Below are 26,096 nucleotides of genomic sequence, written 5' to 3'. Positions count from 1 at the left end.
TAGCTATAGATCACTCAGCATTTTTTGAGCAGCATATGAACTTTCTTCCAAAGAAAAAGTAACAAATACACAGTAAGTGAAGAAGGGAAAAAGGGCAGACAAAAGGCACAATGTGATAGGAAACCACAGAGAAGTCTCTCTTCTGCAAGGCTTATACTGTCTAACCCTCACCTGACCCCCAAATCTCACCGACAGGTGAGCAAGTGACAGCTGTCAGTCTGCAGACACAGGTGTGAGCTGCTGAAAATATACAACACCTGGATTTCTTTTATTTTTTAAGTTTTTGTTGAAATTCCAATTAGTTAACATCCAACGTAGTGTTAGTTTCAGGTGTACAATTTAGTGACTCAACACTTCCATGTGACACCCAGCTTATCACAAGTGCACGCCTCAATCTCCATTACCTATTCCATCCATCCCCCCACTGAGCTCCCTCTGGTAACCATCAATGTGTTCCCTATAGTTAAGAGAATACCTGGATTTCTTAAAATGTAACAGCAAAGATTAGACAGAGAGTCTTGTAGGGACAGTGCCCACTGAGCATAGGTACAGAAACAACAAAAGGGGGCTTACATGAGTGCTCCATGACGTTAGCAATCTACATTTTCCTTGAGTCCTGAACAGATAACAGAGTCTTAACCTTAGGGGAAAGGATTGGCCAACTAATAAGTCCAAGGTGGGAAAGTTGAAGCGCTTCTACTAAACTTCTTGATTTTTAAATTTGTCTTAAACTAGTATTTTTTTTTCCTCTGAGGAAGTTATCAGAGCTGCCTTAAATACTCTTTCATACTTCTTGCCGTTTTTGAAAGTGTTTACTACAAAGTTAGATTTTCGAAATGTGCTGACTTTTACAAATTAATTCACATAGGAGATAAAACACTAGGTATCTTTCATGTTTTCAATAGCTCAGAAAAAAAAAATTGAGACTTTACTTGACAACTAAAGGGAGTTAGAAAACAATTTATGCTTATGCTTCTTTGAAAACCACTCCTTCAACGTATCCACAATTTTCTTCCTGTTGCGCTGAACCAAAATGATTCCTGAAACCAAAGATAATAAAGGCAGGTCCTACTTGGTACTGATTAATTATAAAACAACTGGTTACTGAAATATACTTATATATGTATGTGTGCATGTAAATTCTAACCTTGGCTTGGCAAACGTTTTACTACAAGTTAAAGCAGATGTGCATTTCCAAGCTTTGAATACTACTATACATTTATGGTTAATGTGACTTAGGGTTGCAATTCGGTGCCGGGACTAAGGCGCAGTGAGTGAGTGTGTTTCTCCTAGGAAACAAAACAGGAGACCTTCACTCTTGGGACTGACATTCTGAGTCCTGCACCCTGGAAGTGCACCCTGAGAGTCTCATGGCCTCACTTTGGTTCCAAACTAGTTGCAATCTGTGCCCTATACTCTTGCTCCATCATAGATGCTCCATCATACTATCTTGGCCTGAGCATTACAGTGTTGTCCATCCTGATACAACCTCTTTTCTGACCATCTCTTTCTATTCTAGTAAACAGGTTAGTCTCAAAAGTGCCTGTTTATTATTATTTTTTAAAGATTTTATTTATTTATTCATGAGACCCACACAGAGAGAGAGAGAGAGAGAGAGAGAGGCAGAGACACAGGCAGAGGGAGAAGTAGGCTCCATGCAGGGAGCCCGATGTGGGACTTGATCCTGGGTCTCCAGGATCATACCCTGGGCTGCAGGCAAAAAGTGCCTGTTTAAATGTATGCAAGGGGTACCCACAGATCAAAGACACAAAAGAGTATCATCTTGGAAGCTAAAATGCCAAGTACTGAAGAACTAGAAGAAACCCTGGTGAAATACCATGTTCTGACTTCAGGGGACTTCGAGTCAACAGGAGAAAAATTGCCAGTTTATGGATCTGGCAACCATCTCCTCGGAGACTAAGCTATAAAAAGTCAACACACCTGTGATTCAGCTATTTTAATGGAGCTCATCATTTTGTGACCTTCTATCTCATTCTAGATATGTCGCTAGGTATGTGTCACATATTCAATTCTCACAGCAACCTGTTTCACACATGAAGTTGCAAAGTATCAGTGATTATGGCGATTGTTTGCACCCACAGAGCTAGCAACTGTCAGTACCTGGACTTTAATCTATGTTCATCTAGATCCAAAGCCTTCAGTATAGATCCTTGCTTGTGTTACATAGCTGTAAAGTGTAAAAATGAAGTAATTATTACAAATAAGGAAGCCAGGATGATGTTATAATCCATTGGAATATACTGTGATAGGCTTTATGACTTGGGAAATCTCACCCTGAAACCAGATTACTAAACTGTATTCTCACTGGGTTTCCCAGTAAAAACACTGCACTATACTACTCTACACACAGCCTTTAATAACACAGATTGAAACAGAAACACATTTTTTTCATATCAATATAAAGAATTAAAGATCAGTTTCCCCAAAGCTTGCTAGGCTAGCATAAGCTTGAAAATAATCATTTTTCTTGTAAACTTTTAGGAAAGCAAATATCTCACTTCAATTAGTAATTATAGCAATGTTGCATGGATTCAAGAAGATTAAAGTGCTTCATATTTTATTATTATAATCTTATCAATAAGAGGTTTTCCATTTGCATTTGCTTTTCTTGGATTTAGAAAGAGCCACTGTATCTTGTGCTTACAGGAAGTGAAAAAAAAAGAAAAGCTTTTTATAAAGAGAACATGCCTGAACTCATAGTTAATAAGAAAGTTTTTTTCCTAAGTTGTTTCTTTCTGGTTTGAGGGATAACTTGGAATGAATCCCTCCATTCTCACACATATATCATTGTGTTAGGAAAGTGAATGTGCATGTGCATTGTGCTTTGGGATTCGCGTACATGTGGGAGAGTGGGACAGATATTTGCTAAATATCTTAAATGTGTCAGACTCTCTGTTAGCTCTTCCCATAGTTTTTCATTTCATTCTCACAAAATTTGATGATGCTCTATATTTTTCAGAAACATGTGGTTTCAGTTGGTAGAAATCCAACTCAAAATGTCTTAAGTCAAAAAAGCGGTTTATAAAATAGGCACGTATAATCACAAATGCAGGAGTAGGCGGACTGCAGGCACAGGTGGGTCCAGGGGCTTAGACATGTTCATCGGGACACAGAATTATTCTCCAGCTCTGAGGTCTACAGTGTCATCATGACTCAGGTCTCCAGCAAGTTCTCAAATCATATTAGCAAATCAGCTGTCAGTAGCTCCAAACTTATATCTGCATCTCTTTAGCTCCGAGAAAGTAAATTTTTCTTTGGGTTGTTTCATTGAGTCCCAGAATTGAGTCCAACTGGCCTATTGCAGGTCATAGGCCCAGCCCTGACCAAGAAACAGTGACAAAAAGAATTTGGTGCCTAACTGGCCAAACCTGCATTCTATTACCTGTTTAGTACTGAGGTGATAGTTTCTTTACCTGAAACACATAGATTTTATTTGGGAGGAGGGGTGATTCCCCAGAAAAGCATCAGGAATTATCAGATAGTAGGGGGATGGAATAAGCATAGAGTTGCTGGATAAGTTGAAAATAATCATGTAAATTTGTATTTCAGACAAACAATGAATAATTTTTGGTATAACTATGTCCCAAATATTCCATAATTCTTAGTATAAATAAGTTCCAGTAATATTTTGGTCATACACTAAGATGTGATCATTTGAAACTCAAAGTTAAATGGGTGTTCTTTATTTGCTAAATCTTGTAACCCTAAATAAGCAGAAGCAGCAGAGGCCCCCAATAGATGTCCTATTATTTACATTCTTTACATGAGAATGTTATAGCCCAGAGAAGTTTCAGAAGAGGTTCCAAATCATACACATATTACATATCTTGATAGAATATAGGCCCATGGCTATCTGATTAGAAAGCCTCTGTTATTCTGTTCCTATCCTTCTCCACCTCACACCCCTTAAAGTGTCATATGTTCTCCCTGGACCGAAGGAACTAATCTTGGCCTTCACCTTGGTGGTGTTGGGATCAATTGAAATGACCTCTTGACTCAACACTAACTTCAGTAGGATCAGCACACATTTGCAGCTTCATGTTATTCTAGGAATTTAACTTAGCCAATATTCTTTAAAATGTACCTTTTCAGGGCATCTGAGTGGCTCAGTCACTAGGTGTCCGATTCTTGATCTTGGCTCACGTCACGATCTTAGGGTTGTGGGATCAGGCCTGTGTCAGACTTCATGCTGGGTGTGGAGCCTGCTTGGGATTCTCTCTCTCCTCCTCCTTCTGCCCCTTCTCTCCTTTCTCTGTCTCTCTGGAAGAAAGAAAGCAAGAGAAAGTGAGAGAAAAAAAAAAAAAACAGAGAAAAAGAAAATGTACCTTTTCTCACTGAGTTCCTGATTACATGACACATGGAGAGAGTATTCCAAGGAAGAAGGGGAGACTATCTGGAAAAGGACACAAGGTGATTTACACAGAAAGTGACCTCCATCACACATATCTTACCAATAAAATTAAAGGAGCTTGGTAGTGCCTGGAGCCAGAAGGTTCGGGGTGACAGGAAACACTGACAACTTGGGCTCTGTGGAAGAACAGAGGAAGTTAAAAACCTAACAGACAATTTAAAGAGAACCAAAATCTTGTTTCATTGTCTTTAAGTACATAAAGTGAATTCTAGACTTAATTTTATCATGCCAATGTTAAAAAATAATGCAAGGTTTCCATTTCATCTTCTGATACAGTATAACCATAATGTTTTTTTATCATCTTCTTATGGTATATTAAGGTTAAATAAACCTTCTAATTATGAATCTTCTCACTGTGCTTACAAACTTTCCTCTGAAGACAAAGTACAAAGTACTGAGTGTAGACAAAATAGAGCCAAGAGAATCGCTGCTTAAATTGATTTATTAGCTCGTTAGGATGGATTAACCTCTATCATTTACGGACACTTGGTCCAGATGAAACCAAAACAAATGACCAAGTCAGACAAAATAGTAAGACACAGTAATAAAATCAATAACTGGATTCAGTTAATGGGTCATTTTATTCAGTCCATTCATGTTTCTATAATGATCCAGCACCACCAACTTGACAGAAGAAAATCATAACTAGGACAACAACAACACCTAATACTTCTACTGACTTAGGTTCTGTGCTTAATTCTTGGACTGGTTTATTTAAAATTTGTAACAATTACAGTAGGTAAGTTTTATCTTCACATTGTACATATTAGGAGACTGTAGTTCCAAGATTTGTAATGGAATTTGTTCAGTGACAGCCGTGGAGTTTTAGCACAAATCTGTTCAGTTTTAAAGATCCATTCTGTTGGGACATCTGAATGGTTCATCAGTTGAGCATCTGCCTTCAGCTCAGGGCATGATAATGGTCTGGGGATGGAGTCCCACATCTGGCTACCTGCGGAAGCCTGCTTCCCCCTCTGCCTGTATCTCTGCCTCTCTCTGTCTTTTGTGAATAAATAAAATCTTTAAAAATTTTTTAAAAAATTAAAAATCCATTCTCAACCACTGCACCATACTGCCCCTTTAGGCTGCAAAATAGGTATAAAAGCAAGGTCAAAAAAAACTTTAAAAACTTTTGAAAGCATATTCTGGTGCACATCAGCTATTCATCAAAATAATTTAAGTAGATGACCGGTAAGTCTCCTTTCACGAAAATTACCTAGACCCTAATCCTCTCAGGGAATCTCGCAACCATGAAACACAGAGCTCTTACCTGTACTCTGATGCCCAGGGCTCCCATCTCAGGGCCTGATGTAGGACTTCCTTGCTTGGCTGGCACCTGAAAGTCCCAGCAGAATTCCTCCACATGGAATGGGCACAGCAGCTTTCATGTGGAGAGTCGTGTGTGACTCCTTGCAGCTAACAGCCCAAATATAAGGAGGTAAGATGCCTTCTTCAGACACCACATCCTGGTTTGTGGGTATTCAGCTCTACTGCTCCTCTCTCAAGTAGCCCATTTTATTTCTAGTCCATAATGATCCAGCAATACTGTCAATTAAAAAAAAAAAGAACATTTTTCAGGATACAATTAAGGAACTATCTGGATATATATACTTTGGAGGTGAAATCTATATGTGGACTGCTATTCATTTTTCTTGCTGCCCCACAATTCCCAACCTGACCTCCCAAATGACAGTAAATGACACCACCACTTACACAGTTGTTCAGGCTCAGTAAATGACGCCACCACTTATGCAGTTGTTCAGGCTGATAGATTGGTCAGGTAACCAATTATCTATACCTGTTGCATCAGAGCTGGTAGGGTTGAAGTGAAAAGAAAGAACCATAGCCGTTTGGTTGAGGGCTCATGGCCTGTTTAACTCTGTGACCAGTTTTGTGCACGGTACTACCATCAGATTAGCTGTGAGCATTTAACAAGGACAATAAGAAGACACTCTCTTAACCCAGAGGAATGAGTCTAATACTTGGAATCTCCAGTCCCAAGTGATGAGTACAGAACATTATAAAAGGAGAAGTATGCTTTTCCATATCTCAAATCATACTTACATTGATGCCATTCTATTGTAAATACAAAGCCAACCTGGGCCACAGGGTGAAGGAGAGCACCTGTCCTGGGAATTAAATCCAAGGACCTCTGTTATAGAGTATTGCCTCCCACTTTAAAGGCAGGATTTGGGGGAAGGGGGAAAGCCATTTAATCCCTTTAAGACTGTTTACTAAATTATAGATGCACTCTAGAACTTTGTCCTGATTGAGAGACTTTTATGATTCTATACAATCGATAAAAGATGAATCTCTTTATCTAGAAGCATCTGAGCACTGGCCTTAGTTCAGGCCGCTGTTACAGATGCCACCGTCCCATTGACAGATCCTCTTCCAGGTTTGCAGGAAGTGGTCTTCTCCTTATGACTTCACAGAGGTTGGAGGGTGTCTAGTGTCTCTTCTATTTATAAAGGCATTATTCCCATGATGCGGGGCCCATTCTCAGGACCTAATCTAATCCTAATCACCTCCCAAAGTCCTTATTTGCAAATACCTTCACATCGGTGTTAGGGCTTCAACATGGGAATTTGGAAGGGCACACACACATTCAGTCCATAATAGTATTTTCTGCCTAAACATCATTTTCAGCATACTCATTGGAAAGTATTTAAGTGTCTGCTAATGTTTCTGTGACAACAAGAATTCCACAGACAGGGAGCTTTCCTGGGTAATTCTTAAGCAGATAGTGCTTATTAGGTACTTACAGTCTAAAAAGTGTGCTAATACATATTCTAATCTGTAAAACAACTCTTCAAGGTAAGCTTTATTTCCCCCTTCTTTGCAAGTGCGAAAACTAAAACTCAGTGAAAAACTAGTTGGTAGAGACAACAGGATTTAGCTTCAAAGAAGTAGATTCTGCTTCTGTTCATAGGGATGAAAGGAAAGCTAGCATTCCTTCTGAATTGCTTGCTGCTGAGTAAACTGGACAGAGAACACCAGGGATGAAGGGATCCTATGGCATTCCCACAGGGAAATAGGATAGTCATTAAGGGACTGATTGCTTTGTAGCTAGACCTGAGGTCAAATTCTGTTTGTCTTTTCAGCTATGTGCCCTCAGGTATTAACTATATGTTTCTGATATTTTGATACCTAGGATCCCTGGAAAGACTGCCTTTTCCAGGTTGAGCCAACTCCTTGAGTTAGTGAAGGACTCAGCTGACCAACCAATCCAGCGTCTGTACTCCCAACAGCCTCCCTTCGTGGGGCATTTATACCCCAGACCACTATTCCCTCAGCCCTAACCACCCAAGACCAGGTACCAGTCAACTAGGGGAAGCTCCTCCACCTGAGAGCCAGCTGAAACTGTTCAAACTAGCCAATCCTAAACCTGCTTACCTTGCCCGTTTGTGCCCACAGAAACCACAATAAAAGCTCTTGCCAACTTTTCCTCCCACTCTCTCTGCCTTCTAGTCAGCCCTGGTGCTTTCCTGTGCGCCTTCCCTGGCAGGGCGTGCCTCCTACTCTTGGGAACTGTAACAAACTCTTTTCAATTACAGTTGTCTTCTGAACTGTTGGCTCCACCAAACCTGAATAATAGTAAAATCTACATTTTGAAACACCTCAGGAAGTTCATTTAACTCTCCAATCTCAATTTATTGTCTGCACAGTTGTTGACCACAAGTTTCTATATGAGGATGTGCATGAAAGGCTCAGCACAGGGCCAGGCCTGTGGTATGAATTCAACAGCCATTCAACACTGTTGATGTTGTCCTTAATCAGATTATTGTTATTGTTACACAGTTTGCTTCTGGAAAGCATGGACCATATCTGGTTCATCTTTGTGTGTCTAGTGTCTGGCAGAGAGTAGACACTCAAAAAATGTTTGTTGAATTTTAAATAAGCTAAAGCTTTTATCCTTCTCAAGAGTCCCGTATGACTGACATTAAAGACCTAATTGGGCCAAACTGCCTTTCACATCAGAGTGCTATAAATTATCGGTACCTTTGCAAAATGACTTAGCAAAACCACTAGGTCTCCAATGTGTATATTTTAACCTGTTTATATTTTGGGTAAGTACATCAACCTATTAAACACACAAAAACAATATAATGACAGGAAAATTCCTTTATGTGCACTTTTCTCCATCTTGCTCTATAGACTATTAAGAGTCTAGAATTTGGGATATATCTTTTGAAGAAAATAAAACCTTTGCATTCTTTTTAAAATGAGATAAATAATACATGTTCTTGCCTCACAACATGGTGTCTGCCTGGTACAAATGATTGCCACATTAAGTGGAAACAGCACGCATCCTTTTTAAACAGGGTTCTTCTAGAATTGTTGGATGTCTTTCTTATTCTAATTGTGGATTCCAGAGGCATAGCATAGCACAAAGGCCTGGTGAGTGAAGTGGAGCCATTCTCAGGAAGCCTTTGGACTCGAATGACAATTAGTGAGGAATGAGATGATCTGAACTTTCTGTCCCATATGCACAGGCTCTGATCTGCCTCCGAGGTGGATTTATTTTCTTGAGATGGGGAAATGTTACCCAGGGCACTGAACAGAAAACATTGGTATTAAGAGCAGTCACTGTCATGTCTATAGAATAATTTCTTGGAACCTAAAATTCTCTGTAATAACTTCAAATCGTGTAGTACCTATGGAGAACAGGGTATAAAGAGAATGAATGTGGTACTGTAGGAAACTTCTAAACACCATTATTGCCAATTTTGACTGACAAAGTGTTACAAGGTAATGGCCACAAAGCTGCCCCAGAATCCCCTCTGCTCTCCACTCTTGTCTCTTCCAGATACCCTCTCTGTGGGCTGATGCAGTCTGGTTTAGGGAGAGACCTCCTTTCTCTCCTTCCAGGACATGGAGTCTCCCTTTCTTTTTCTTGGTGATTTTTCTTTCATCTGTGTGGCAAAACTTATCCCTTATTTTGCCTATAAATTGAGGCAATAGTGGGACTTGGACCAATATCAATAACACATACCTTCTTGATAACTTACAATTTTTTTCTAATGTTACTTTTAAACATGTGGATATTACATGGCTAAAATTACTTCTGTTTTTCTAATATTGGCTAACTATTAGAATAGGCCTGAAAATATATCTATAAATAATAGATATTTTAATCTATAAATGATTGTTTAAATAATCATTTCCTGTGTCCCCACTGTATGCTGGGCATTGTGCCAAGTTTATTACTCATTATCTCTTACCCTTACAAAAATTCTCTAGGCTGGTAAACATACTCATTTTATAAATGAGGAAATGAAGACACAGGGAAGTTAAATTGGGCAGCAAAAGTCACGTAGATAGAAGTAGGAGATTATGAACCTTTCAGCCTATATAACCTACTACTACCACCTCCACCACCACCACCACCACCACTACTACTACTACATCATCCTGAGTGTCAAATTACTATCCTTTTTAGTGAATTCCCAGAGCTTTAAAAAAGTATTTATTAGGTTATTGAATGTAGAAATCCACACCATTTCTGTCCTTGAATGTGTTAAAGATATAGATATTGTGAATTTAGGAAACAAGGATGGGTTTTCTGATTGATTCTGATTTAATTCCACAGCATTTCTGAGGAAAGTTGATCTTTTAAGTCTTGTCCAGTCTCCAAATTGAATATGTAACTCTGTGCTTTTTCCTTCCCTGTGGAAACATTCCTACTCAACTGTGAAGAGTCCCAGGCACGTACTAGGCCCCCTCCTGATGTCACAGTCTCCAAAGCTGAGCTGGATGGCAGATGTTACATGATTTCATGAAGGTCTGGGATTAGGGGGGCCTTTTGATGAGGCATTTAATTTGGAGTTTAGCACTCTTTCATGCAGCAAGCACTGCTGGGCCATTGATAATGCCTGGGACCTAGGTCTTTAATCACTGGATGTTTGTTCTGCCTTGCTAAGGTGATTTCTTCAGCTTAGCATATAAAACAATAAGAATTATCAAACAGAAAGCTGCTTGAATGCCAGCAAACAGGCACTGGGATATAAACTATGTCTAAAGTTTACCAGAAGTCACCCACAAAAAGCTCATCCTGGGGATAAACAGTGAAAGAGAGGAAGGAGGGATCCAAGGTCCACCCCTTATCACCTGGACCAGGGAACCACAAGGCAGCCAACCTCTTGGTGTGCTCCCTTTACCAGCACCTCCAGTGAATAAATGGGACATGTGGCTGTACTTTTCTTTCCCTCTCTTCTCTCCTTTGTTTTCATTTCTCAGCTGTTTAAGGTTTAAGGCAGAGGGTTACTTTTGCGTGTTTTCTCTCTCTCTCTCTCTCTCTTTTTTTTCCCCACCAGCCTTATCATAAAGTGTTAATGCTAAGAAATTTGCAATCTCTCAGAATCAATGCCCTTCTATACCCCTAGCTTTTCAGTGTGATGACAAGGTCATGCCATGCTGACCTTACAGACAGCATGAGGATTTTACTTGTTCAGGACTCAGTTCCTGTTGTCCCCTAAATACTTTGGTAGTTATCGGGCAATATTTTTAAAAAGGCATATGGGTATGGGAAAGAGAAAATGGAAGTAGAGCAGACTGAAGATCAGGAAGGGCAGTTTTTGCAATGCAGCGTTGCTGGGCTTAGAATAAGAGGAAGTGAAAGACCTCACTCCTACATCTTTTTGAATAGGTGTGGTCAAGACACTGGTCAAAGGCTTTTCTTAGCCTTTCTATGCTCTGACAAAATGTGGTCAGGAATAGAGATGAAACTGAGAAATCCGGAGGAAAAGGAGTAGGCATGAGGAATATCTCTCAGCTCACACCTACATCTCATCTGTCCCAGGTGGAGTCGGTTACATAGTTCCCAAAAACATTTTTCTTACTTTTTTAAATTTAAAAACACACTGGAAAAGTAAAGAGAAAATAGGATAATTCATATTCCTTAATCCAAACTAGTCCCTGTACATCTTGGCATAATTGCGTTAAGCCAGTTGTTTCCCCCTTTAAAGGAAAACTTTTAAAATTGTTTTTATGAAAGGAGAAAAAAGGTTCCTATAGAATTTACACAATGAAAAAGGCAGAAAAGACATATGAAAAAATGTTCCACATCATCAGGAAAATATAAATTAAAATGAGATTCTATTACATATCTACTAGACTGGCCAAAATCCGGAACATGAACACCACCAAATGTGCTGAGGATGTGGAACAGCAGGGACCCTTCGTTGCTAGTAGGAATGCAAAATTTTCAGATAGCCTCTTTGGAAGATACTTTAGTAGTTTCTTAGAAAAGTAAACATGCTCTTAGAAAAGTATAAAGTAATCACATTCTCTGGTATTTATCTAAAGGAACTGAAAACATGTCTACACCAAAGCCCATACATGGATTTTTCATAAATTATGCATAATTGCCAAAACTGGGAAGCAACTGAGATGTCCTTCTCTAGGCAAATGGGTGAGTAGTAGAACATCCATATGGTAGGATGTTAATCAATACTTTTTATCATTTTTATAGTTTTCTTTTTAGAAGTGTTGTATCAATCAATGGAAACAAGTGAAGGAAGCTTACATGCATGTTAGGTGAAAGAAGACAATCTGAGAAAGCCATATATTGTACAATTCCAATTATATGGCATTCTGGAAAAGGCATAATACAGAGTAAAGTGGTCAGTGGTTACCAGAGTTCAAGGGAAGGGAGGAGTGAATAGGGGGAGCACAGAAGACTTTTTAGAGCAGTGAAGCTGTTCTGTATGATACAATAATGGTGGATAAATGTCACTGTATATGTCAAAACTCATCAAGTGTACAACTTCATAAACCCTAAACTATAGGCTTTGGGTGACAGTGACGGGTCAATGAAGATTCAGTGATCATAGCAACTCTGGTATGGGATGGTGATAGTGGGGAGGGGTGTGTGTTTGTGTGTAGAGGGAGGAATCAGTATAGGAGAACTCTCTTGCCACTTAATTATCATTCAATTTTGTTATGAATCTAGAACTGCTCCAAAAAACACACGAAGGTGAAGTTTTTTTTTTTTAATATGTAATTCTTACTATACATACATTATTTAACTAGTAGGGTATTATTTTCTAGATATCCAGAAAATGAATTATAAATGAAGATAAATACATAAGTAAAATAGATTTATAGAGCACATTTTATTTTAATAACAGGATGTAGACTATTCTGGGTCTTTTGCCTGGATACATAAACTTTAGAATCCATTAATGATAGCCATGAAATAACTTGCTGTTACTTTGATTGGAATTGCATTGAATCCATAGATCAAATTTGGGAAGAACTGCTCTCTTGTCAATATTGAGTCTTCCTATCTATGAGCATAGAGTATCTCTCTATAATTTATCAGAGTTTTGTAGTTTTCCTCATATAGATGTACATATTTTGTTAGAATTATTCCAAAGTATTTCATTTTGTGGAGTGCTAATATAAATTTTTTTTTTTTCAATTTCAAATTCTAGTTGTTGTTGGTATTCAGGAAAAAACTGACCTTTACACATTAATTTTGTATCTTACAACTTTGGTATAATCATTTATCAGTTCAATTGGTCAATTATATCAGATTTCCAGCCTAGACAACTGCATAAATACAGTTTTATTCTTTCCTAATCTGAACATCTCTTATTTCTCTTTCTTACTGCATTGGCTCTGACTTCCAGTATGATGTTGAGAAGGAGTGGTGAGAGGAGACATCTGTTTCTTGTTTCCTGATTTTAATGGGGAAAACACCTAGTTTTTAGCTACTAAGCTATAGGTTTTTGAAGACGTTCTTCATCAAACTGAGGAAATTCCCATCTATTTCAAGTTTGCTGAGTTTTTTTTTTTTATCATGAATGAGTGTTGAATTTTGTCACATGCTTTTCCTGCATCTATCAATAAGATCCTAAGATGTTATTAATTGACTTCTGTATATTGTATCTTTTGCAATTGATATTTTTACACTTAACTTGTCTCTGATTGAGTTAATCCCCCACACAACAGACAAGATTGGATTTTAATCCTATCATGTGGCTAGACTAGGGCAATTAACTAAATCCAATCAGGAATTGAGCTAATTTGAAGTTGATCTGTATTTATAAAGGCTCCCTGTTTCCATTTACATTTTATTTCTAGTGTGTGATTCTGCTAGAGCCTCCTAGTTTGTGGTTCTTTTGAGTTGATTGTAACTAGAAATCTGGAACATTTAAAAGGGTTCTTTCTCCCTGATGGTTTCTAAACTCTAATTTTTTTATTGTTCATTCATATGAAATAGCCCAAATCCCAAATAACAAGTTTTATTATTTTCTTTCCCATTGAATGACTCATCTTTTTCTTCTCTAATTGCTGTGGCTAGTACCTCCAATATTACCTTGAATAAAAATGAGATTGGTAATCTTTGTCTTACTCCTGAGCTTAGAAGAAGAGCTTTCTGCTTTTCATTGTGAAAATTATATTAGCTGTGGGTTTGCCATATTTTTATTATGTTGAAATGTGTTCCCTCTATACCAACTTTGTTGTTACCTTTTTTTAAAGTTTTTAAATTGCAGTTAACATACAGCATATAGCATTAGTTTCAGCTATAGAATTCAGTGATTCATAAATACAATTAACACCCAGTGTTCATCACACAGCAAGTATCCTCCTTAATCCCCATCACCAATTTAACCCATCCTTCCTCTACCCCCACCTCGACCTCCGCTCCAGCAACCCTCAATTTCCTCTCTATAGTTAAGAGTCTGTGTTATGGTTTGCCTTTCATTTTTCCCTATGTTCATCTGATTTGTTTCTTAAATTCCTCATATGAATAAAAGCATAAGCAAATTCCTCATATGAATAAAAGCATTTTTTTTTTTTGGTATTTTTCTTTTTCTGACTTATTTTGCTTAGCATGGTATTCTCTAGCTCCATCCATGTCATTGCAAATGCAAGATTTCATTCTTTTTATTGGCTGAGTAATATTCCAATATATATACATACCATTTCTTTTTATCCATTCATCAGTCAATAGACATTTGGGCTCTTTCCATAATTTGACTATTGTTGATAATACTGCTATAAACATCAGGTTGCATGTGCCCCTTCAAGTCAGTATTTTTGTATCCTATGAGTAAATACCTAGTAGCACAATTGCTGATTTATAGGGTAGTTCTTTAATTTTTTGAGGAAACTCCATACTGTCTTCCAGACGTGCTGTACCAGTTTGCATTCCCACCAACAGTATAAGAAGGTTCCCCTTTCTCTGTATCCTCACCACCAATGCCTGTTGTTTCCTATGTTAATTTTAGCCATTCTTATGGGTGGGAGGTAGTATCTCATTATAGTTTTGATTTGTATTTAGCTGATGATGAGTGACATTGGACATCTTTTCATGAGTCTGTTGGCCATCTGTATGTTTGTTCATGTCCTGCTGATTTTTTAAATTGGATTATTTGGAGTTTTTTGGTATCAAACTGTGTGAGTCCATTATAGATCCTGGATACCAACTCTATCAGATAGGTCATTTGCAAATATATTCTCCCATTCTGAAAATTGCCTTTTAGTTTTGTTTCCTTCACCATGAAGAAGCGTTTTATCTTGATGAAGTCCTAATATTTTATTGTTGCTTTTGCTGCCCTTGCCTCAAGAGAGCTATCTAGTGGGAAGTTGCTATGACTTATGTCAAAGAGGTTACTTCCTGTGTTCTCCTTTAGGATTTTGATGTTTCCTATCTTACATTTAGGTCTTTCATCCATCTTGAATTTATTTTTGTGTATGGTATAAGAAAGTGGTCCAGGTTCATTCTTTCACATGTTACTGTCCAGTTTTCCCAACACCATTTGTCAGAGAGATTATTTTTTCCACTGGATTTTCTTTCCTGCTTTGTTGGAGAATAGTTGACCATATAGTTATGAGTCCATTTCTGGGTTTTCTATTCTGTTCCATTGATCTAAGTGTCTGTTTTTGTGCCAGTGTCATGCTGTCTTGATCACTACAGCTTTGTAATATAATGTGAAGTCCAGAATGGTGATGCCTCCAGCTTTGCTTTTCTTTTTCAAAATTGCTTTGGCTATTCAGGGTCTTTGGTGTTTCCATCCAAATTTAGAATTTTTTGCTACTTTTTATTATAAATAAATGCTGAATTTTGCCAAGTGCTTTTTCTGTACCACTCAAGTGATCACATTTTTTGAGGTTTTAATATTTATTCATGTTTTACTTTAAGTGATGTTAATCATAGCATTTGAAGGGGAGGATCTAATTCCACACAAAATGGAAGACTAAAATTTACCCAATGAACTGCTAAAAATTAAACTGAGTTGTGAGAATATAACAATTCCAGTTTTGATTCTGAATGTTGTCACAATATAATTACAGTCATAGGACTCTTCCCTGATTAGAGCTGGGACTCTTAGAAGCTATTTCATACTCTGATGCAAGGGCAGAAAACCGCAACATGACAGGGAATTAAGTCCTAAATCATTGGCTTCATCACATCCGCCTTCTCCACCCCAAAATGGCAGAAAAGAAACCACTACCATGCCCTGCAGACTACTTTTGGCATAAAAGAGATGATGGACTAGGGTGGAAACAGGTCAAGAACATCTGTTTAAAGTCTCTTTAAGGTGAGTTTGTGTATACTATCAATGAATCCCTCATTTAGGTAGGAAACCAAAGTTCAAGTCTCAGGAAGTCATAATTTCATTCATTTACATATTACCAATTAATAAAGTGCTTACAAATTATCAGTTTCCACTTGTAGCCATTTATAGATAAAAAAAGAAACCTGAACACTCTAGAGGAGCCACCTTGTTCCCCTACAGTCTACAGCTGAAAGGACTTTCTCCTGTATCTCTGAAAGGGTAACACCTTAAAGCGGAATCATCTTTAACCCGGAGATCTTACATGGTATTTAGCAATATTTGCATCTTAGACATACAATATTAAAAGGTACACTAAATTCTGAAGATAACTATGCTTAAAATAGTTTAAAATTAAACAATTGTACATAATTCACGTATGCTTGAAATTCCCATCCTAGATGAAGCTTGTGGCCACCAGTATTGACATTCTTGCCATCCAGTAGAGCCAATAGTGTCAGTTTGATACCTGGCATTAGAGTCTGAGTATACCCTAAACCTATCAGGCTGGATTTGTTCACTTTAGCTGAGAAGCAGACATCCAGGTCAATCTGATACTTGGCCACTATTCTGATCTTTATTCTTTGTTTTATTTTATGGTGTATCCTGTTGACTTGTGAATGTCACTCTTGCTTCTCTGGTGTATGATCCTTTTAATGTATAGTTGAATTCTGTTTGCTAATATTTTGTTGAACATCTTTGTACCTATGTTGATCAGGGATATGGTCTGTAATGTTCTCTTTTTGTAGTATCTTTTTCTGGTTTGGTATAAGGCTAATGCTATTCTCATAAAATAAGTTTGGAAACATTTTATCCTCTTCTAGTATGGAATAGTTTAAGAAGGATAAGTATTAACTCTTCTTTAAAGTTTACCTATAAAGCACCCTAGACTTTTGATTGGAGTTTTTTGATTGAGTCAGTATCATTACCAGTAATTCATCTTCATATTTTCTATTTCTTCATTATTCAGTCCCGGCAGACTGTAGGTTTCTAGAAACTTATCCATTTCTTCTAGATTGTCCAATGTGTAGGTTGTTTATAGGAGATACTTATGATCATTTTTATTTCTGTGGTATTAATTGAAACTTCTCTTTTCAGTCCTGACTTTATCTGAGCCCTCATTTTCTTGCTGTGTCTGCCTAAAGGTTTATCAATTAAAAAAAAAAAAAACAGCTATAGTTGGAGCATTTCTCTTTTTTTAACCTCATTTATGCTTGCTCTGATTTTTATTTCCCTCTAATTTGAGGCTTTGTTATACTTTTTCTAGTTCTTTTAGGTATAAAATTAGGTGGTTTGAGATTTTTGTTTTTTCTTGAGGTAAGCTTCTATTGCTATGAACTGCTTTTGCTACATTGTATATATTTTGGGAAAGTTGTAGCTCCATTTTAACTTCTCTTGAAGCATATTTTGATTTCTTCTTTAATTTTTCATTGACCCTTTGGTTGTGCGGGTTTCTACTTGCCTATTCTTGCAGGGCAGTGACTCTGGGATTATGGTATGTGGGATTTCCCCCTATCTCAGCTGCCTGGGGCTCTGGTAGTATTTGGAGCTCTCCCCCCTGGCCTGACTGGTTAGGATACCTCACCTATCCACTGTGACTATGGGGGTGGTTGGGGTTCTAAGGCCTGCCTGTCTGAGCAGCTGTATTTGCTGCTGCAATTGTAGTAGCAAGTGGGGCATTCTCTCCCAACCTAGTTTGCTGAGGTGCCTCAGTGGCTGCCTCAGCTATGGGGGGTTGGCAGGGCATGCCCACCAACATTAGCAGGTTAGACCATTCAAAGATGATACCCACCAGGATCAGAAATGCTAAAGTAGGATGTGATTGCAAAAAATGGTGCTCAACAGTTTCCTTCCCAGAGGCTCGGCAGTTTTCTGCCTCTCTGATAGATGTCTCAGGGCTAGTAAGTCTCTGTCACCTATGGTTCTAGGCACTTTTGTGATTGGTGTTTTATCTCTGGGTCCTGGAGCAAGTGAGACTGTGTGTGAGGACTTTAATATTGGGCTATCCATTCCTTACAGCTCTATGATTTTCTTGGCATAATCCCTATTAGTTTTCAAAGTCTGGTTTTGGGGTTTCATCTCTCCTGTGTAGGATCTAAGGGATGGAGTACCTGATACAGAGCTCCAACCCACGACTCCTCAGGGAAAAGTTTTGTGTTTTCTTTTTCCTTTTTTAATATAGTTGACACATAATATTACATTCGTTTCTGGTGCACAGCTTAGAGATTTGACAAGTTCATGGATTATGCTATATTCATCACGAGTACAGCAACCATCTTTCTTGCTGCACTGCTATTACAATATTATTGACTATATTCTCTAGGCTGTGCCTTTTATTCTGTGACTTATTCATTCCATAACTGAAGCCTGGATCTCCTTCTTCCCTTCAACCATTTTTTCCCAACCTTCTTCCCTCTGCAAATATCAGTTCTTCTAATTGATTGGATTCTGCTTTTTGTTTATTCATTTGCTTTCATTGTTATTTTGTAGATCCCACATATGAGTGGAGTCCTAAGGTAATTGTCTTTCCCAGCTTGACTTATTTCACTTAGCATAATAACCTTCTAGGTCCACCTATTTTGTCTCAAATGGCTTGATCCCATCATTTTTATGGCTGCATAATGTTCCATTGTGTGTATATATCACATTTGCCTTATCCATTTGTCTATTGATAGACACTTAGGTTGCTTCGATATTTTGGCTATTTTAAATAATGCTGCCATAAACATAGGGGTGCATATATCCTTTTGAGTCAGTGTTTTCATCTCCTTCAGGTAAATATCCAGTAGTGAAATTACTGCATCATGTGGCATTTCTATTTTCCATACACTTTTTCACAGTCACTACACCAATTTATATTCCTACCAATGGTGCATAACAGTGCATTTTCTTCACATCCTCACCAACACTCGCTGTTTCTTATCAATTTGATCTTAGTCCTTCTATTTGGTGTAGGTGACATCACGTGATTTTGATTTGCATTTCCTGGATGATTAGTGATGTTGCGCTTCTTTTCATGTGTGTTGGCCACCTGTAGGTCTTCTCTGACAAAATATCTGTTCAGATCCTCTGTTTTTTTTTTTTTTTTTTTTTTTTTTTAGTGAGTTGGGTTTTTGTTTTGTAAGTTAATTCAACTATGAGTTCTTTGTGTTGCCTGTATTACTATATATTTCCCTTTTAGAAGTACTTTTGCTGTGTCCCAAAGTCTTCTGCTGGACTGCTGTGTTTTCATTTTCATTTGTCTCCACGTATTTTATTTCTTCTTTGATTGGCTGACTCATTGAGTGTATAGTATCATGTTGTTGAATCTCCACATTTTGGTGGGGGGTTTCTTTCCAGTTTATTTTTCTTGTACTTATTTCTAGTTTTATACCATTGTGATAAAGATGCATGGTGTGATTTCAGTTTTCTTAAATTTATTGAGACTTGTTTTATGGCCTAATATGTGATCTCTTCTGGAAAATGTCCTATGTGGACTTGAATGTGTATTCTGTATTTTGGATAGAACATTCTGTATATATCTGTTACATCCATCTAGTTGAACATGCCATTCAAAGACCTTGTTTGCTTATTGATTTTCTTCTTGGATGATCTATCCATTGATATAAGTAGGGTGTTAAATTCCCATACTATTATTATATTACTATCACTTACTCCCTTCATGTCTGTTCAAACACTTGTGTTACGTATTTAGATGCTTTAGGGTTGGGTGTGTAGATATTTACAATTGTAATATCCTCTTGTTGGACTGATCCTTAATCATATAATGTCCTCTTGTCTCATTTTTACAGTTTTTGTTTTAAATCTATTTTGTCTGATATAAATATGGCTCTTCTGCCTTCTTTTTTTCATTCTATTTGCATGATGAATATTTTTCTACCCTTTCACTTTCAGTCTGTGTCTGTCTTTAGTACTGAAGTGAGCCTCTTATGGACAGCATATTTTGTTGGTCTTATTTTTGTTGTTTTTTTTAATCCATTCTGCTGCCCTATGTTTTTTGATTGGAGCATTTAGATCATTTATTTCAAAGTAATTATTGGTGTGTATTTATTGCTATTTTTAAATTTGTTTTCTAGTTCTTGCTATTCTTTGTCCTTGTTCTTTCTTTGTGACTGAGTTTCTGTAGTGTTATGTTTGGCTTTCTTTGTACTTATTTTACTGTATGTGTTATAGGTTTTGGGTTTGTACTTACCGTGAGGTTCCTATATAACATTCTAAGTAAATATCAGTCTATATTAATTTGGTCACTTAAGTTCAAACATTCTTAAAATTTTTTTGTTTATCCCTTCTCTTCCTCTTTTACTCACTCTTTCACATGCTATGTATTTATGTTGTCATCTTTTATATGTTTTTATTCTAAATTTCCTTGCATCTAATTATGGCCATTTCTACTTAAAAATGTCCTTTAACACTTCTTATAGGGCTGGTTTGGGCAATAAAGTCCTTTAAACTCATTTATCTTTTTACATTTTTATTTCTCCTACAAATATGAATGATAGCCTTGCCTAGTTGAATATTCCTGGTTTTAGGTTGTTTCCTTTCAGCACTTTGAATATATCATGTCAGTCCTTTCAGTCTTCAAAGTTTCTGCTGAAAAATAAACTGATGGTCTTGTAGGTTTTCCCTTGTAATTTTTCTTTCTCTCTTGATGGTTTTAAGATTCTCTATCTTTAATCTCTGACATTTCAATTATTATGTGCCATAGTATATTGGTCTCCATGGTTCATCTTGTTGGGAACTCTGTGCTTCTTGGATTTGGATATCTATTTCCCTGCCTCTTAGTGAAATTTTCATGTAGTATTTCTTCAGGTAAGTTTTCTATACCTTTCTCAGTGTCTCTCTTCTGGAATCTCTATAATGCACATATTTGTTCACTTAATCACTTAATGTTGTTAAGTGATTAATCTCTTAATCTTTTTGCTGTTCAGCTTCTATAGTTTCTATTACCCTGTTTTCCAATTGCTGGCGCTTTCTTCTGCATCCTCTGATCTACTGATGATTTCCTCTGTTTATTTTAATTATTGTATTCTTCAACTATGATTGGTTCTCGTTAACATTTTCTCTTTATTAAAGGTCTCACTGAGTTCTTCCACTTTTCTCTCCAGTCCACTGTGTCTTTATAATCATTACTTTAAGTTCTTTATCAAGATTTTGCTTGTCTGTTTCATTTAGTTTTAGTTTTAGTTTTTTAGTTTTTTTCCTGAGAGTGGTTGTTGCTCTTTGCCTATTTTTCTGTCTTTCCATTTTGCTCAACTTTCTGTGTTTGTTTTTGTGGATTAGGCAAACAGATACCTCTCTTAAACTTGGAGTGGTCTTGTATATGGTGTCCCTATGTAGACTGTGTTTTTGGTGACTTTGGCTGGCTCGCTGATGCTGTGTCTGTATATGCTAGTTACTTTCAGATTATGTTCTAATCTGGTGTTTTAAGGTGGAAGGGAAGAGAACATTCCCATAGCTCAGCAGCCCTTTTAAACTCCAGCTTTTGTGTGTGTATCTCAGCACACCCAGAGCTGATGTAGGTTTTTGAACACTGGGCTCAGTCGCTTATTGTGATTAGCTGACCTGCCTGTTAGGATATCTAGTCCCTGCTCAGGTCTAGCCTCTTAAGGTGGTGCAGGAATGTAAACTGTGTGATTCTTCAGTCCCTCTGATTTGGAAAGTATTTCTACAGCTCCTCTGCCATTTGGCAGAATTCTAATGTTAACTCTTTATAAGATTTTTGCTCCTTTAAATCATGGCTTTTTCTTTTTCAAGGACAGAAATAGGTTCCCAGTTCCTCAGTACTATCCTTCTCCACTACTATTTGCTGTTTTGGGGATAGGGGTTCCCTTTGGTATCATGTCTCCATCTCCCTTGCTATTGTCTTACCACTCTATGTATCTGTTATTGTTCAGTAGCTATTAAGTCAGCCTTCAGCTCTTGAGGAGCAATTGTTGTATTAATAGATATAATTTGGTGTTCCGTGGAGGAGAGGAGTTCAGGGTCTTTCTACTCTACTGTCTTCAACCAGAACTCCACAACGGTCTGTTTTTGAGATGACCTTCCAAATGTGGAATGCCACTCCTGGAGTAGAGTTTTTCTCTTCTTTGGTGAGACCTTCTCTCTGCCACTCCTACCTATCTTGATGCTCTTCCATTGTCCTTAATGTGGAGGCTCTGTTGCTGTTTTTAGAGCTTTATCTGAGGAAATTATTCCATATGTAACTGTATAATTGCATCTGTTGGAGGAAGTGAGTTCAGGATCTTCCCATGCCCCACCTTGAGTCCTCCTCTTTTTGAAGTTTTATTTCCCAGAACCCAGGTTCATTCTGGTGTCTCCACCATTTTTAACAGATAACTTTGAACTCAACATATTGTCTTTATCAAGGTGACAAAGACAAATAAGCATATTGTATTTCATGTGGAATTTTCTTATGGGCCTGTTCTTTCTTTGTCTTCTTCCCTCCTGTCTCTTCCTTTTTCCTGTTTTCATCCATCTTTTTCCCTCTTAGGTTGGCCTAGTTGCCAAGATTGCTTTATTTTCTATTCTTCTTTTTGGAAGTCTCTATCTACATAAGCTATTTATTCTGATATATTGTGGTTAACTTTTAGACTCTTTCTCCAGAAATTAATTTTTTTCTTTTTTTTTCCTTCTTCACTATGAGCTATAGTGAGAGCAGAATACTTTGTATTATTTCCATTTTTGTACAACCTGAAGAAATGGCAAAGAAATGGATAAAACTCAGCTGAGGTGTTGTGTATTCCAGTTGGAATAGCTCAAATTTTGTTTCCTCTCCTGAGACTTTTGTAATGGGAATTATGAAGTAATAACATTTATTCTTCCTAGCTGTGGCTATGGTGAGTTGGTTATAATATTCCAATCGGAACAGACTAGAGAGATTGGTTTTCCAAGATTAATTGCACTTAATCAAGTCGTGTGAGGGTGAGAGACATTAGGCCCTTGGCAACCCATCTTCAACTCTTGATCATATTTTGTCTTCATTATATAGCCCTCAAGCCCTTCCATCTTTCCAGATCAATCCTCTACTTTATTATTTTTCAATTTCCTGTCATAGGGACTCTCAGTATTTTCAGTATTTTACCATCCAGAATTTCCAAAGTGTTCTCAAGCATTAAAGTTTTTCGGTTCCTCTAGAACCACAGAAGCTGGAGTAAATGTCCTTTGTCATATGTCTAATGAAACAAAACAGGTTACTGATGTTCCTAGGCTATAAATAGGGCACCAATAATAGGTTCCTGGTAGATAAAAAAGGCACCTTAGTTTAAGAATGAATGGATATCCCACCTACTTCCCTAATACAGGGAAAGTGATTCCTAAATCATAGGCCTTCTAGTTAGGCTTTTTAATCACTTCTTTTGTGCAAATTCACACAGAACACTTATGACTTCCCTAATGAGACATATTACCTTAGCCCTATGTTAAATGAGTATTTTTACCTTAAAACTCTTCCTTTGGCAAGGTAAATAATACTTAAGGAAAAGATATTTATAGGCATATTTGATTTATTAATGAAAAATGGAAACATCTTTAATATTCCCAGATTGAGAACTACCATTGTCCACATAATTATCTTATAGGAGATCATGAAGCTTAAACATTTAAATACTTGTAAATGACAGTAAAAACTGAAAATGTAACCAAGCTGTCAGCTCTACAAGGTCAAATACAGTGTCGATGCTGTTCACCATTTTATCCCCATGGCTATTATAGTGTCTGGCAGTATAAATAAACTAAAAAAGGCAAATAAGTGAAGAATTAATGACTACTTTCCTGCAAGAAGGGGAGGGGGGTAAGGTCATAGATACTCTAGTGTAATCAATTCCAAGACACCACTTACAAATAGAGACTCATATCTAAAGGATACTATACACCTAATACTACAGACTTTATTTATTTATTTTTTGGTCCCAGTGGAACTTGAAGTTTTTGAGTCTTCTTAATGAACTCAGGCCGTTTAAAAATCTCAAAAGAAATCTACGTCACATTGATAGTCTACCAAGTTCTAAGCAGCCACATTTTTTCTTAGCTCCTAATTACTATGAAATTTTGATAAGTATTTCACACATTCAAGATTTTGTGCTCTGTTTTTCAGACCCTTTAATCATTTCATCATGTCAACATGTCAGTGCAGAACCAGGGAGGAGCAGTCAATAAGGAGTGGAACGACCCAGTGCTTCCTCCTTTGAAGCCTGGAGTAACAGACAAGATACAAAATAAAGCATAGCCACTAAGCCAGGATGTCTTTTTCAAAGACCAACTGAAATTTAATGAACAGGGAAAGTTTTCATTAAGCTAAGGAATCAGAAAACAAAGTTTGAGACATTTTACTCTTTAGAAGAGTCAGGATACAGAAATTGAGATCAAAGAATACTTAGGGGTTTGTAATATATGGTCAGGTATCTTTAAAGTACCTACTCTGCAAAGATTCATGTAAGGGAAGGAGGGAAAACAATATGACACTTCTCATTTTTCAGCACTTCAAAGTTTATTCATCTGATCTTCGCAGTTTTGTGAACTGTTTGACTTATTCTCAATATGGTAATAATTCATAAGAGATTGTCCATTCATTTATTCACTCATCCAACAAACTAGTGTAGAGTCACTTTGCTAGGCACAGGATAAAATATAGAACTTGACCATGCTATGGACAGGCAGACAAGTGAACAGATAAATAATAAGACTAAACAAACAAACAAACAAACAAACTAAAATTCTGGCTATCAGAAAATAATTCATAGTTCCATCCCCACCTCATTCTCTTTGGTAATATAAATCACACCAAAATATTCATGAGACATTGCTTGAAATACATACAAAATGGTTCAACCTAAGTGTTTTGGATGATGGGAGCAGATAAAAATAAGTAGAAAACATGCTATTTCAAATAAAGACCTCAACTCTTCCAACTTTTCCAGTGGTAGGCCAGTGGAGGGAGAGTCAAGACTGTGAACTCTGGGACTTGTTTTTGTGTCACAGCCCTGCTTCTTTTCAACTGTCCAAACTGGCCAAATTATTTACTACAGATACTTCAGTATCATTGTCCTGAAATGTGAGCAGTAATAGCACTCATTGTGGGTTCTGTGAGGATTATTTTAAGATATAAAGGACTTAGAATGTTACCTAGCTCATAAAATAAGTCACTTATAAACCAAAAAGTGATTTATAAGTGAAAACTATTATTATTCAAGATATGTCCTTTCATGAATGAAATGGCAAACAGTATACAATCTGAGCATAATAATATAAAAACTGTATTTGTATATTGTCACATATGTATATAAAGGCACATATAAATCCATTTGGTAGCATATATATTCATCTATTAAAAATAGCCTTTGAGTGGGGAATCTGGGATAATTTTTTTTTAATGAGGGATTTTCTAGGTGTTCCAGCATCATGTATTGAAAAGACTGTTATTAACCCTATTCTATTAGATGATTTTGACACTGTTGTTGAAAATCAATTGACCATAGACACATGGGCTTGTGGACTCAAATTCTATTCCTTTGATCTATAGATACTTCTACCAATACTACTGTCTTGATTATGCTAGCTTTGCAGTAAGTTTTGAAATTAGGAAGAGTCTTCCTTCTTTGTCCTTTTCTTTCTTTTTTCTTCTTCTGTTTTAGGATTGTTTTTGGCCACTCTAGGTCCCTCAGGATTCCACGTGAATATTTAAATCAGTTTCATAATTCAAGAAATCAACTAGGATTCTCAAAGTAATTAATTGCCTTCAATCTCTAAATAATTTTGAGGAATATTCTCATCTTAATAACACTGTCTTCTAATCAGTTACTATGAAATGTTTTCTTTTATTTAGATCTATAATTTTTATCAAATATTTTGTAATTTTCAGCCTATATATTGTGAACTTCTTTCATTAAATTTATACCCAAATATTGCTTATGATGCTATTTTAAATGGAATTTTATTTCGGATTGTTCATTGCAAGTGTATAGAAATGCAATTGACTTCTTTTTTGTATATTCTTGTTTCCTGTAATCTTATGAAACTTCCTTGTAAGCTTTAACAGTTTGTAAGTGAATTCCTTAAGCTCCTCTACGTACATGATTATGATATCTGCAAGCAGATAC

The 26,096-nt window shown here is 36.9% G+C and overlaps 2 long non-coding RNA genes across 19 annotated transcripts in view; one reads left to right on the top strand and one right to left on the bottom strand.

The window, feature by feature from the left end:
* Positions 1–26,096, top strand: part of LOC102154499 — a 310,721-nt gene that overhangs the window by 145,624 nt on the left and 139,001 nt on the right. For 16 of the 18 annotated variants that reach the window (XR_005374236.1, XR_005374230.1, XR_005374219.1 and 13 more), the window contains 2 exons: positions 10,133–10,217; positions 11,741–11,846. The exons of 1 other annotated variant lie outside the window; for it this stretch is intronic. This is a non-coding gene — a long non-coding RNA (uncharacterized LOC102154499). The remainder of the gene's footprint in view (positions 1–10,132; positions 10,218–11,740; positions 11,847–26,096) is intronic. One more of the 18 variants, XR_005374220.1, reaches the window with a different exon arrangement.
* LOC119877281 overlaps positions 4,475–26,096 on the bottom strand; it is a 47,492-nt gene continuing 25,870 nt past the window's right edge. Inside the window, exons 3-4 of the long non-coding RNA XR_005374241.1 lie at positions 5,703–5,977; positions 4,475–4,548 (exon numbers count right to left, since the gene is read on the bottom strand). This is a non-coding gene — a long non-coding RNA (uncharacterized LOC119877281). The remainder of the gene's footprint in view (positions 4,549–5,702; positions 5,978–26,096) is intronic.

The sequence above is a fragment of the Canis lupus genome, chromosome 19, assembly GCF_011100685.1.
Source record: "Canis lupus familiaris isolate Mischka breed German Shepherd chromosome 19, alternate assembly UU_Cfam_GSD_1.0, whole genome shotgun sequence".
In the NCBI taxonomy this organism is placed as follows: Eukaryota; Metazoa; Chordata; class Mammalia; order Carnivora; family Canidae; genus Canis; species Canis lupus.
Note: the sequence above shows the minus strand (reverse complement) of the source record. Positions and strands in the feature narration are given on the sequence as shown.